Here is a 14,241-nt window from a genome sequence, read left to right as displayed (position 1 = left end):
TCCCATGTGGGGACTCCTGCAAGACTTTAAAGGGCCTGGCACAGAGGAATGTTGTCAGCATTTGTGGCTGCCTTCAGGAACCTGCTGGATGAGAAACCTTCTGCTCCTACCGACAGCTCTGCAATGCTTAAATCCCTATCACCTTCTCAAGAAAGCCTTCCCAAACACAAAGCAAAGCTGAGCCTCCTTGTCCTCCCTTACAGGACTTGGTGCATCCTCTTGTCAGTAATTATCTTCCTGGGATGCACCTGTCTGATTGCATGGCTGATTTCTGTTCTCTGGCTCCCAGAGTCCTCCTTTGTTGGGGCCACTGCTTTCAGCATTTCGAGTTGCTAGCAGAGTATGTAGCAAATATCTTAAGTTCTTAAAATTACGTTCAATTAGTGAATGAGAGAGAACCCTGTACCAGTTGAATAGCTAGAACCCTCCTTAATTTTGAGGAAAGCATATTGCCAGGGGGTCAGACTGGCTCTAGCTTTGCCAGAAGAACCCACCCCACCACGTGGAACCTCAGTTTTCTCACCTATCGAAAGTAAAGTGATATATTTTTCTCAAAGGCTTACTCTGATGATTAATTGAATACACATATTTAGAATACTTGCCAGATAGTAATAATCCAGTAAAATGTAATTCTCATCCATTTTCCTATTCTGCTCTGAGATTCTCAACTTCAATTCTATACAAATACTCACGGTCCTAAAAATATGTATGTTTCTAGATGCAGTAATAGTGTGGCACTTGGAAATTTGTTTTTACCTTTTAATATTTTCTCCTTTGTCCTTGTTGACACATGCATAATCTCTAGTCAAAAAATATGATAATAAAAATCAGTCATAATGATCTCCAAAATGATTTCCCTGGAGGGCTCATGAGAGAACGATTCTATCTTTATAAGTAAACAGATAAATTATGGAAAATAAAAATGACAGGAGAAACTGCTTAAATACAGTATTCATAGCTTGACCATAGAGTGCCCTAAAATGTTCCAAGGCCTTACATAAGAAAAGTCAGAATTAGTATGCAGTTACATGAACCTTTGTTAAGTGCCTACTACTGTGTTACAACTTGAAAAACTGTATTTATTTGCCATCATTTCTTAAGCAATAGTCAAAATATCACATATCAAAGGAGTGACAAGAATATGCAGCCTCAAACTAGCTATTCCCTTATTGTCAAGTGGCCATGGGGCTAATTGCTTGGTGGTTATACCAGCCTTCTTTTTCAAGAGTGTGAATCCTTGGGCATGTTACTGAGCTTCAGTTTGCACATATATTAAATGGGTAAACAATACTCTATAGAATTTTTGTTACAAATAAATGAAATAATACATGCAGAGTATCTGACACATAGATAATGCTATTAATAATTAACAAAAATTAATGATTTACTATTAATATTAAATATAAAATTCTAAACACCAATAGAAATGACACTGAAACCACTATATGAAATGTTTTAATTAGTGTACATATGTATGTATACATTTATATAAATTATAATTTTCAGATCCCTTTACTACTGATGATATTCTCAGCTCTATGAGAGGCTCTACTAGAGGAAGCTAGGAAAGCAGGATGACAGGAGAACAGACGTCACCTTCTGTTTACAGTTCATGTTAGTATCACTTCAGATGACAGTTACAATGTCATCCTTCCAGCCCCAGAGATACCAGCAGTGGCCATGCTTCCCTCAGCCATTCATGTACAAATCATGCAATGCATCCCTCAGAGGTCTAAGACATGGCAATCAGAGCCCCTCCTAAGAGCTCCTAGCTTTAGATAACACCACTTCCAGCTCTCAGCTCTCTAGTTATTAACAGCTGGGTTACCATAGTCTCATGAATAATATGTGCTTCTTGCAGCAACTTGTTTGTATATATATGCAAGACTTGGAAATATGTAAGTCTAAGCTACACTGCAGGCAAACAGAACAAAGTCTAGAATCAAGTCTAAGATTTCTCCAAGTATGCCACAGAATTTCTTAGGCCATCATTTAAAAACATTATATAGAAATTAAATTTCAGAACTGTAGTTTTTTATTTACACCTGCAAAGTGTAGGTCTGTGACTAGCTGGTGTCTCGTAAGAAAGGACTTGTTTTTTCCTGTCTGGATTACTACCTCCTGACTTCTAATCGCTATTATTTCAATTGCTCCTCCATATGGAAGATGTTATCTTTCCTAAATGTAAACTTGGTTGGGTTACTCCACTGCTTAAAAATCTTCATTTAGCATACAGTAATGCCCACACTCTGAGCATAGCATTTAGAACTCTTTATAAACAGATATCAATCTGTGTCTCCAACTGACCAGTAATTCCACAAGGATCCAAACTATGACTTACAAGGGCCCGCATGACCCACCTCCCTCCTGCCCACTTCCAGCCTCTCTGATCCCATTTTCTACTGCTCTAAACTCAGTGCTCCCTCCCTACTCCAGCCACACTGACTTCCCTACTAGTCCTCAAACATGTTGAGCATAGTCGTGTCTCAGAGGCTTTGTACCACACTATTCCCTCTGCTTTAGGACACTTTCCCACCACCCCTCTAATACCCAGTGGCTGGGTTCTTCAATTCCTTTTAAGCTGTGCTCAAACAACATCTTCATACACCTTCCCTGACCACCCAGCACACCTCCTCCCTTCTTCATCCTGTTTGGTGCTCTCCAAAGCACTTATCGTCATGACATTCCATGTACTCACTTCATTCTCTCTTCCTGGCTAGAATGCAGAGGATGGAGGAGCAAGGACTGTCCTCTGCTCCTACTTCCCAGAACAGTGCCTTCAACTTAGCAGGTATCACATAAATATTTGTTGGAAGTGAACATAAAAATTCCACGCCCTTTCACACTACTCCCTCACCCAGCAGAGGCTGCCTCTCCATGGCACATGTTCAAGCTCTCTACCTTTTGTACATTTCCTGATACCTGGGCTGTCCTTTCCTCTTTTTAGTGAAATCCTCTCACCACCTAGCCCAGATGCTGTCTCCTCAGTGAGGCCTTCCTCAGTCTCTCCTCTATATTCCCATTGCACTTAATTCTTTTATTATAATTAACCCACTGTCTTACAGTTGCTACATGTTTAATGTCCTAGATAACTATACATTTCTATTGAACAAAATCTTATTCACACTGTATCCCACATCCTAACAATAAAACTAAGAGACTCTCAGTATTTACTGAATCGATTTATTTTCTGAGTTTCAACCAGTTCTAGGAGGTGGAAAATGTCTTGTCCTCTTCCTCTGGGAGCTGGTGTCTGTTGGAGAAGCCTATCACAGAGGTGGCCAAAATGGATGATAAGCAAGGTCCTGAGACCACTATGGCAGAGCCCAGTCAAGGTAGCACCATGGGGGCAGACGAGCACCATGGGGCCAGCCTGTGCAGTGGACTACACCCATGAGTAACAGAGGTTTACCGTGTTCTCGTGCACTCCTAAGGCACTTAAATCAAAGTATCAAATGATCATTTGTCTCATACCAAAAAATATATTACCAAAGATGGTGCAACAGTTATGCATTGATTACCTGGAAGTAGAATTTTATATCGACCAGTGATTTGTTTACTGGCTTTGTCTGATGAGTTAATGCCTTTAGCAACTCTCTTTCCAGGTTAGCTTTACTAAATTTGTCTCTAGTCTTTAGAGTATAGATTGGACAGTAATATGTCTTAAATTTTGGACATATTATTTGATAGTCTAGATTATGGAATACACTATGGAATAAATTACAGAAATAATGCCTGTCCCAATGAGTTTTGCCATTTTACATTCCCATCAGCAATATGTGAGGTTTACAGTTCCTCCACATTCTTGCTAACACTTTTCTATGTTTGTCTTTTTATTTTAGCCATCCTAGTAGATGTGACATGGTGTCTCCTTGTGGTTTTAATTTGCATTCCCTAGTGAAAATGATGCTGAGATCTCTGCATGATTATAAGTTATTTGTATATTTTCTTCAGAAAAAGATTTTTCAAATCCTTTGCCCATTTTTAAATTAGGCTATTCATGATTTTATTATTGAATTCTTTATATTTTATGGATACAAGCCCCTTTACAAATAAATAATTTGCAAATATCATCTCCTCCCATTCTATGGGTTATCTTTTCACTTTGTTCATGGTATTGTTTGTAGCACAAGAGTTTTTAATTTTGATAATGACCAGTTTATTTTTTCTTTCTTTTGTTACTAATCTTTTGGTGTAGTAGCTAAGAAACCATTTTCTAACCCCAAATCAGAAAGATTGATATCTTCATTTTCTTCCAAGGGTTTCATAGCTACATAGCTCTTACATTTAGGTCTATGATTTATTTTGAGTTGAATATATATGGGATAAGGAATGGGTCTAATTTTGTTCTTCTTCACGTGGACACTTAATTGTCCCAGCATCATTTGTTGAAAAGACTATTCTTTCCCTCAGTGAATTGTTCTGGGCACACTTGTCAAAAATTAATTAACTGTAAATGCAAGGATTTATTTCTGGACTCTCAATTCTATTCCACTGATCTGTATTTCTATTTCTACCACACTGTCTTGAGAATCTTTCAACTTTTAATAACCGTTTTTCTCACAAGAAAAATGTGTGAGTGTATGTGAGAAAAAGAAAGAAAATGAGAGACACCTTATTAAGGTTACCAAGAGGAACAAGGAGAGCTTCTTTCCTCCTGAGGGAGAGAATTTCCTTAGAAGCTATGATATGTTAGGAACATTTTGGAAACAATTTCCACCATGCCCCCTGCTGGGGCTGGGGCTGGGAAGAGGGATAAACAATGCACATTAGTTTAGTGTAAGATTCTGAGAAGTGTTTGCTTTCATCTAGTTAGAGTTTCCTAAATTTATTTGGCCAAGAAAGCTTTTGCTTTCTTGTTTACACATGACATGTATTAATATCCCAGAGAAAAAGCTTGGTGAAATTCTGATATAAACCATGCAGAGTGAGGATACAGCAACAATGAAGGCAGAATGAAGGTACCTGGATTAGTAAGGTTTAAACTCCAGGGACTGGAACCTAATGGATTATTTAACTGTGCAGACTTGGAAGCCAACTCTGAAAACATGATTCTTGCATGAAGGATTTTTAGGTAGCAGATATCATGGGAGTCATCTCTTCTTTCATTTCATGTCTTTGCTCTTGTTTTCTTCTATTTTATCTCCAAATATTTTCTGGAAAACTTTCCTTTATTAACCCCAACTTACAAGGAATGTGTTTTCTCAAGTACCTGGTATGATGTGTACTGGGTATGATGCTGTATGTATTTTACTCTTGCAATAACCCAGTAATGTGGATGTTATGCCTGTTTTACAAATGAGGAAATGAAGACTGCAAGTAAATTGCTCTGAGCTACATGTTTAGAAATTCAAAGTTGGAGTTAGCAAAAAGGGTTTGGGACAGTAGAAGAGCAGTTGGTTTTCTATCATCACAGAGCACTCAACAAACTCTCCTTGAACACAGAAGCAAAGAAAGGAGGAGTATTACTTTCTCTCACCACCAATGGAATATATGGATGGCTTGATTCCAGGGACATTACTCACTCTGCTACATTCTACCATCAACTGTTGCCAACATACACAGCCATTACCCACTCCTCTCTCTCTGCCCAGTTCCTGAAATTAATGCCTCTGCAGTCTGTGATATTGCCTCAAGGATATCTTTCCTGATCTAAGTACTCTGCACTTCCCCTTTACCTTATCATGATTGCAATTTAATTATTAATTATATCTATCCTGTATCTCCTCAACTACAATGTCACCTTTTTTATTTGTCTTGTTCACTGCTATGTTCTCAACACCTAGGGTACTCATGGCCTTACCAGCAGTTGAAGTAAACTGTAACTGTGTATGGTGACAGATATATTAACTAACCTTGCTGTGGTAATCATGTTGTAATATATACATATATCAAATCATTACACTGTTTATCTAAACTTACACAATGATAAATGTCAAATACATCTCAATAAAGCTAGTGGGGATGGGGGAGAAAGAGATGTTGAAATGATTTTTGTTGAATGAATGGGTGAATGGATGAAATTATTTGAATTGTACCACCTGCCCAAACAGGAGAATTATTTTATAGCCTCTTCTGATAAACTGTATTTGTAGTAGAAGGTGCACGCAATTGTAAAAGGCAAATAATTCATTGAGCATATTTGTATTTTTATCAAATTTATATCTCTCCCACCTCTCTGCTTCCCTCCCTCTTGCTCTTTTTCTCTGTCCATCTGTCTGCCTACTCTTACTCCTTATGATTAGTTGAATTATTGAAAACTTGAAAGCTACCTGAGCAAAGGGAAAGAGAATGCCAATTTAATTCCCAAAGTAGATTAACCCATCCTGTAAATAGGTGAGCCGTAAGTGTGTATTGTGTGTTCAAAATTCAGAGCTCACTGAAAATTTGCTCTGGTCTAAGCAGTGATAAGAAAGCTATATTTGTGTAATTGTGCAGGTAATACAGCGAAGTGTGTCTTCTGCTCTTTACCTCTGGCCCTGCTTTTGAGTCTCCACTCTAGACAGGAGAAGAGTAAAGACAGATAGAGGCAATAGAATCTGATGTCATGTCATTATTGTGCATAAAAGTCTATCTGAGTATGAAGTATGGATTTCATTGTTCACACAGGCTCAACTTCAGTTTTGAGGTTGAGTTCTGTACATATGAACATGCCATGTATGGATGAGTATGACTTCTTTTCTCGACCAGCTCACCATTGCTTAATGTGAACCTTAAATCAAGTACTGTGGTACAGGTTGGTTATTTGCAGTGTATTACAGACCTGCATTGATTAATTTCATATCTGGGGCTCAGACTCAACCCATTCCATCTTACAAACACTGTACAACATGACTACTGTGGCCAGACTTAAAACATGCAATCTTCTTTCCAATTCTAATTTTAATATTTTGTAATAGGCTATATGCATCTCATTTGTATTTATAAATGAGATCGTGTGAGTTGGAATTGAAACTGCAAGCACATATTAATCATATATGCGGGACTCCAGTACCAGGCATTAATATGTACCCACCTATGTCTGTAAGCCAAAAAGAAAAAAATGCAAGGAAATGAGGGGTCAGAGGTTCAGGCTACTTTCCTCTCCCATGGCTGAACTGAGACTAAATATACTTAGGATAATTTACAGTAGTGGGTGGCTTCTAAAATTTAAATCACACAAGCAATTTTTAACATTAGTAAATAAATTATTTCTAACCCAGGGATAAAGGTATTTTTATTTAAAAAAAGAAAGACTGCAAATTGTTTCTACTTAACAGGCAAATATACACTCCTTCTTTGGGCTCCTCCCTCACAAAAGGTGGTTATCCTGTCACTATGGCTGATTTCTGAAAAGTGTGCCATGCTTTTAGTTGTCAGTTCCTATCAGCAGCATTCAGGAATCAACATTACATTAGCAGCAAGACACACCATTTTGTGCTCTTTTTGAAGATAGAGTTCCCTTTTGTTGCAAATAAGATGTAAAGCAGCTATAACTGCTGGAGAACGTGATTAAAGTAACCTCTATAGAACCCCATTATTCTAGACAGATTCCTTCAGATGCATAATTTTCCCAGTTTAAGAAAATATAATGCATGCATACAAAATACAAATTGTCGAGACACCTCTAACAAAAAGTAGTACTCTATTAAGGCATTCATAGTAGCTGGTTAACATGTAAAACTCTTTAAGAGTATTTTAACATAATCATGAAATAATAGCATGTGTCACAAAAGGTAAACATTTTACAGTGAGAGGATTCTTCAGATAAGATCCGTGTACTGAACCTTTTTTTTTTACTTACAAAACTTCTGACAGATAATGTGTGAGGAAGCTGTATCCAAACATCCCAAACCCATGGAAATATGCATGCAGACTTCCTATCATCATGTCCTTCAACTCTAAGACAGGTGGTTATGTGCACATAGACACAAGTTTATACATGCACACAAAAACACATGCTTGCATGTGTGCGTGCACACATGTACACATAACACACACACCTTATTTGCTCAGGCACTTATGTATCACTTATTTGAAACACTAACACTCCATATATCATTCTTAATAGGCACTCTTATAGAAGCCAAGTATATCTAATTCAGGTAAAATAGCAGATGCACCAAAATCATATGTATCACAAATTTTTTCTTAATAATTGCTTTAAAATATATATAATTTTCTAGAAGTGCAAGTTGCAGCACTCCAAAATCTTGAGAATACAGACTATCTACTGTTAAAAGAACATATGGGATGTGAACAGTTCCCAGGAATGTGTTGTTTTAAATTGTCTGATTTTTCTCAAACTATTCAAATTCAGTTAGACAATATCCATCATATCATAGATAAGTTTTCACAAATGCTTAGGGTGCCTAACTGGTTTTCTTGGCTTCACTGGAGATGGCTGGTAATGGTGGGTCTGCTTTTGTTATGTAACTGTATTCCTATTATTTAATGTGTGTGCGCAATTTAATTAGTAGTTTAAAAGCTATACAGGCTTAAGTTACTCTACAAGAAGATATGTCAAAGAAATAACCAATCTTCCCATGTTTTCTTCTGTCTGCTACTTCTACAGCTTTTTTTCTTCCCTCCTAATTACAACTTTTAAATAGAATTCGTGCCTCATATCGAATTTACCGAGTATCATAATTCTTCCAAGTGGTAAAGATACCTCAAGACAAATGCTGGGCATAAAACCCACAGGGCATAAATCTGCAAAGAAGTAAAAAGCTAACCTTTTCAAAGAATATTGCTTCTCTCTCACTTACCAACTTTACATTTCCCTGTATGGCCCCGGAAGATGACTGGTTAGCCAGAGACGGGTAAGATTCCTCAAGGGAGGAACAACCTAAGATAGGCACAGTCGCAGGGGGACTATCAGGTGAGAAACTGGGGATCAACAGAGGTGCGGCTTAGAACCTCAGCCCCCCTGTTTTGAGAGAAATCTTCTGCATCCATGGATGTTTTGATGTCCTTGTCTAGCTTGGATTAATACTTAGCTTATAGGCACACACCTGATCATCTACATTTGCTTTCTTACAGCACTAAATTATGTTTTCTACCTTTACCTTGCATCTACCTACCACTTCAGCATTTTATTAAAAATAATAATAATAATAATAATAATAATAATAAGGGAGAAATGTGGGATTCACATATAAAGCAAGTATAAAAATCAAATGAATATTCATATTTGACCTGATTGTTTATAGTTCATAATGCATGATCAAAACCGAAAGTTTCTGTGACGACTGCCCTTGTACTGTTCACCATGTAAGAACTTATTCACTATGTAAGAATTTGTTCACCATGTAAGAACTTGTTCATTGTGCTTCAGAAGATCCGAGACTGATGAGAATTAGACTTGGGGTGGATTAATGATTGTGCATTGAGTCCCCTGTACAGAATTTTATTGTTGTTAACTGTTAACAACCATTTGATCAATAAATATGAGAGATGCCCTCTCCAAAAAAAAAAAAATGCTGACTATAGAATGCTGATATTATTATACTATTCAGAGTATTAAAATAATATGTGGTTAATTTTAATTGCCTAGAATATATGGTTCTCATTTGTTCTATTAAAAAACATTATTTCTGATATTAAATATCCCCAATGAGTGAGTAATAAAAACTAATAAGATTATAAGCATTAGAGTACCTATAACTATTTTCCTAACATTTTGAGTCAACTTTAGATTTAGGTTTAGTCTTTAGCCTCAAAAATATGTTACTTTAAGTTGTCTTTCCATTCTGAAGAGTTCTAACAGAATGGAGAGTGGAATTTAATTCAATACAATCAACAATCCACTAAATTTGCACATATATTAGTTTGCTATTAATAACTATGGTACTCAGTGAATTATTTAACTTAATTTGAAATATAGCTAAAAACTATCAATTCTCCATTAGAGCTTATGCCAAAGAACAGGCTATATTTGTATCAATATTCATTGCATATAGTTTGAAAGAGTCATATATTTTATACTTTTAATTAGTTTCAGTGAAATTTCACAACAGATTAGGGATTATTTTAGGGGAAACCTTAACTCAGAATTTGTGTTAATTATTATTTTAATAGGCAACTCATAATCAAGTCTAAGTTTATTAATATACATGATTTATAAAATAAAAGACTATGAAGGAACAGTACCTTGCCCATTCCCCAGAACATTCTTATTAATAGATATTTTAAGGAAATTTTTCTTTTTTTTGGTGGCTGATCTTTTACCTTTAAAAAATATACTATGTTTTTCTTTTTTAATTTATGAAGACTATGCATTATGTTTTGTATGTAAATTGTAGCAGAAGAGATTGTTAATTAAACAACACTTGAACTTTTTCATTTAAATATTTTTATTATCCTATTTAGTACTGTAGATTAAATTTCTAACTTGGAATAATACTCTAATATGTTGGCAGCCGCGCTCAGAAAATAGCGCCCAATGCAGGGCAGCCGGAAGGCCCCGAACTTCCTAATGACAAATCATCCCACACCACTAAACTACATGCTAATTGCACCTTGGCATAAGGACCAATGAGACCCACCAAATGGTTATGCTAATAAGGCATATGGAGCCGCACCAACCAGGTCAGAGCATGAGAACTATATAAGCAAGCCTCTCCTTCCCCTCTGGGTCCTGCCCAACTCATTTGTTTCACAAAGAGCTGAAGAATAAAGCTTTCTGCAGAAGAATCCTGCTGTTGTTGCATGCTGTTCTTGCCGGCGAGGACAGGGCACGCGACAAGTGGTGCCGAATCCCGGGAACCAGAACATCACCGGCACAGGGAGGACCCTTCAGACATGTGGAGAGGATTCAGAACTGCAGGTCAGAAGAAAGCCCGGAGGGGTAAGTTCCGAGAGGCCCCTGCTTTTTAGGATGATGGTTGATGGTTCTCTGTAAATAAGGAGGCACCATGGGGAATGCACCGTCATTAGTCACGGCGCTGCAGACAGCTCTCAAAGAGCGAAACTTGAAGGTCTCCAGCAAAGTCTTAGGATCTTTTGTGAAGGAGATAGACCGTGTGGCCCCCTGGTTCATTTGTTCAGGGTCCCTCTCAATCCCGAGCTGGGACAAACTGGGGAAAGATCTTGATAGAGAGGAGGAGGAGGGTAGCCTGAGGGGAGGCACCAGGCCCCTCTGGAAACTGATTAGAGCTTGTCTGCAAGATGAGAGATGTGAAAAGGTAATAAAAGAAGGTCAGAGAGCATTGACAGATATCCAAGAGAGCATGTCAGAAATGGAACGGGAAACAGAGAGCGCGCGCGGCCGAAAAAAGGCCACAAAAACGAAGGTAAAGAAACCTCAGAGTGAGGGAGAAAGCCCGCCTAGGGCAAAAGCGAAAGAGCCCCGAGAAGCGAGTGACGATCGCCTCGGAGAAAATAGTAAATACCCCTGGAAAGAGTTGAGGGACCTCCAACTCTCCAATAGGGAATCTGAGGAGGAATTAACGTCCGCAGAGGAAGGGGAAGAGAATAAAACCGCAGAGTGCAGAAGTAAGGGAACCAGCAAAGTTGAAAAGCGGACCAAGGAAAAAATGAAAGCAGGGTGTCCCCCGACGCCCGTTGCCCCGCCACCTTACGTGAGTGGAGCACTCTCCTTTTGCCACCCAGATACTCTTCAGGCAATTAGACAAATGTTTCCTGTATTTGAGGATAATGGCGTACGCTCTCACCAGCCCCTGAGCCATAAACAAGTTAAGGAGTTAGCAGAATCCGTTCGGGCTTATGGAGTCAGTGCTAACTATACCATAGCACAAGTTGAGAGATTAACAGAGACAGCCATGACACCCGCAGACTGGCAATATGTAACTAAGGCATGCCTTTCTAGTATGGGGCAATACATAGAATGGAAGGCATTGTGGCATGATATCAGCATGACCCAGGCACGCGCAAACGCGGCCGAAGGACAGCCTGCGTGGTCATATGATATGCTGACGGGCCAAGGACAGTGGGTAGCCAACCAGACTGCCTTCCCCTTACAGGTATACGCACAAATAAACACGTGCGCCGCCAAGGCATGGAAAGCCCTCACCAACAAAGGAGAAGTATCAGGCAATTTGACAAAAATTATTCAGGGGCTGAGCGAGCCATTTTCTGACTTTGTCGCTCGTATGATGGAGGCCGCAGGCAGAATATTTGGAGATCAGGAACAAGCAATGCCCCTAGTGGAGCAATTAGTATTTGAACAATGTACCAAGGAATGCAGACAGGCGATAACACCCTGGAAACAAAAAGGGATACATGCCTGGTTGAAAGCCTGTAGAGAAATAGGAGGGCCACTCACCAATGCGGGCCTAGCCGCGGCCATATTACAGAGCCACAAACAAGCCAGGATCACTAACAGAAGTATCAAATGCTTTTAATGCGGGAAATTAGGACATATAAAGAGAGAGTGTAGGAGCCCAGCTTCAGAACAAACAACCCAAAAGACCCCTGGGTTGTGCCCTAAGTGTAAGAAAGGCAGGCATTGGGCTAATGAGTGCCGGTCTATTAAAGATATAGAAGGGAAACCCTTAGAACTGCCAAAAAACGCCCAGAGGGGCCCCCGTCACCAGGGCCCGCAAATATATGGGGCAACCAGCACGCAAGTGTCATTCGGGAACAACCAGGCCCCCCAAGGAGAGCCACTTCAGGTTCCGCAGGATTGGACATCCGTGCCACCACCAGAATAGTGTTGACTCCACAGATGGGAGTTCAGCCTATCCCTTCAGACTTTAAAGGCCCCCTACCACCAAATACCCTTGGGTTACTCCTAGGGCGCTCTTCTGCTGCATTGAAAGGCCTGGTAGTTCATCCCGGAGTTATAGATCAAGATTATGAAGGACAAGTAAAAATCATGTGTTCGGCTCCCAGAGGAATCTATCCTATATCCCCGGGAGACCGCAAAGCCCAGCTCTTAGTTTTACCTAGTCTCCACGCCAATTATCCTGCTACCAACACGGAGAGGGGAGAAAGGGGCTTCGGCTCCTCTGACTGGGATTCAGCCTTCATAGTATTAGATTTAGCAGACAGACCAAAATTAACTCTTCAAATAGAGGGAAAGAGCTTTGAGGGAATCCTAGACACTGGAGCAGATAAAAGTATTATCTCTGCAACCTGGTGGCCCTCCAAGTGGCCTGTGACCCAATCCTCACATTCATTACAAGGTTTAGGATATGAGTCAAGCCCTTCAATTAGTGCCAAACCATTGAAATGGCGAGCCCCTGAAGGACAAGAGGGTACAGTCACCCCTTATGTACTCCCTCTACCGGTCAATTTATGGGGGAGGGATGTCATGAGAGACTTAGGCCTCAAACTCATTAATGAATACTCCACCCCCGCCCAAGGCATGATGATGGACATGGGATACATCCCTGGCAAGGGGCTGGGGAAACACCAACAGGGACGCATAGAGCCCATCCTGCCCAAAGTAAAGAATGACCGTCACGGCCTGGGTTTTTCATAGGGGCCATTGAAGATGCCATGCCCATACCTTGGCTCACAGAGGAGGCCGTATGGGTTCCTCAGTGGCCCCTATCCTCTGAAAAATTAGAAGCAGCTCATTGCTTAGTGCAAGAGCAGCTCCAAGTGGGACACCTAGAACCCTCTGTGTCCCCATGGAACACACCCATATTTGTAATCAGGAAAAAGTCAGGATCATGGAGGTTGCTTCATGATCTGAGAGCAGTAAATGCTCAAATGAGAATGCTTGGACCCGTACAACGGGGACTGCCACTCCTCTCTGCCTTACCCAAAGAATGGAAAGTGCTCATAATAGATATTAAAGATTGTTTCTTTTCTATACCTCTAAGCTCCAAGGACAGGGAAAGATTTGCTTTTACTTTGCCAGCTATTAACCATGAACAACCCGATGCCAGATTTCAGTGGAAGGTCCTCCCTCAAGGAATGGCAAATAGCCCCACCATATGTCAACTGTACGTTCAGCGAGCGCTAGACCCAATTCGTAAGACCTATCCCACGCTAAAGATCATCCATTACATGGATGACATCCTTCTTTGCTCCCCACAACCAGCAGAAATAGAAGAAGCATATATAGATCTCACTAGATCCCTAGAAAATTGGAGACTGAATATAGCAAGCGAGAAGGTCCAAAAATCTAGTGTTAGCAAATTCCTAGGAGCAACCATTTACACAGATGTAATTTGCCCCCAAAAGCTTGAGATAAGACATAATCAATTGCGAAATTTGAATGACTTCCAAAAACTCCTAGGAGATATTAATTGGTTGCGCCCATACTTAAAGATACCCACCACTGAATTG

General features: G+C 39.7%; 1 long non-coding RNA gene across 17 annotated transcripts in view; it reads right to left on the bottom strand.

The window, feature by feature from the left end:
- LOC108410232 (uncharacterized) overlaps positions 1-14,241 on the bottom strand; it is a 95,119-nt gene that overhangs the window by 52,452 nt on the left and 28,426 nt on the right. For 2 of the 17 annotated variants that reach the window (XR_012127899.1, XR_012127902.1), the window contains one exon: positions 757-801. The exons of the other annotated variants lie outside the window; for them this stretch is intronic. This is a non-coding gene — a long non-coding RNA (uncharacterized lncRNA). The remainder of the gene's footprint in view (positions 1-756; positions 802-14,241) is intronic. 17 annotated transcript variants of the gene reach the window in all.

This window comes from Manis javanica, chromosome 2 (assembly GCF_040802235.1).
Source record: "Manis javanica isolate MJ-LG chromosome 2, MJ_LKY, whole genome shotgun sequence".
In the NCBI taxonomy this organism is placed as follows: domain Eukaryota; kingdom Metazoa; phylum Chordata; class Mammalia; order Pholidota; family Manidae; genus Manis; species Manis javanica.
The sequence above is the reverse complement of the archived record's forward strand: the minus strand, read 5'-3'. Positions and strand labels throughout refer to the sequence as shown.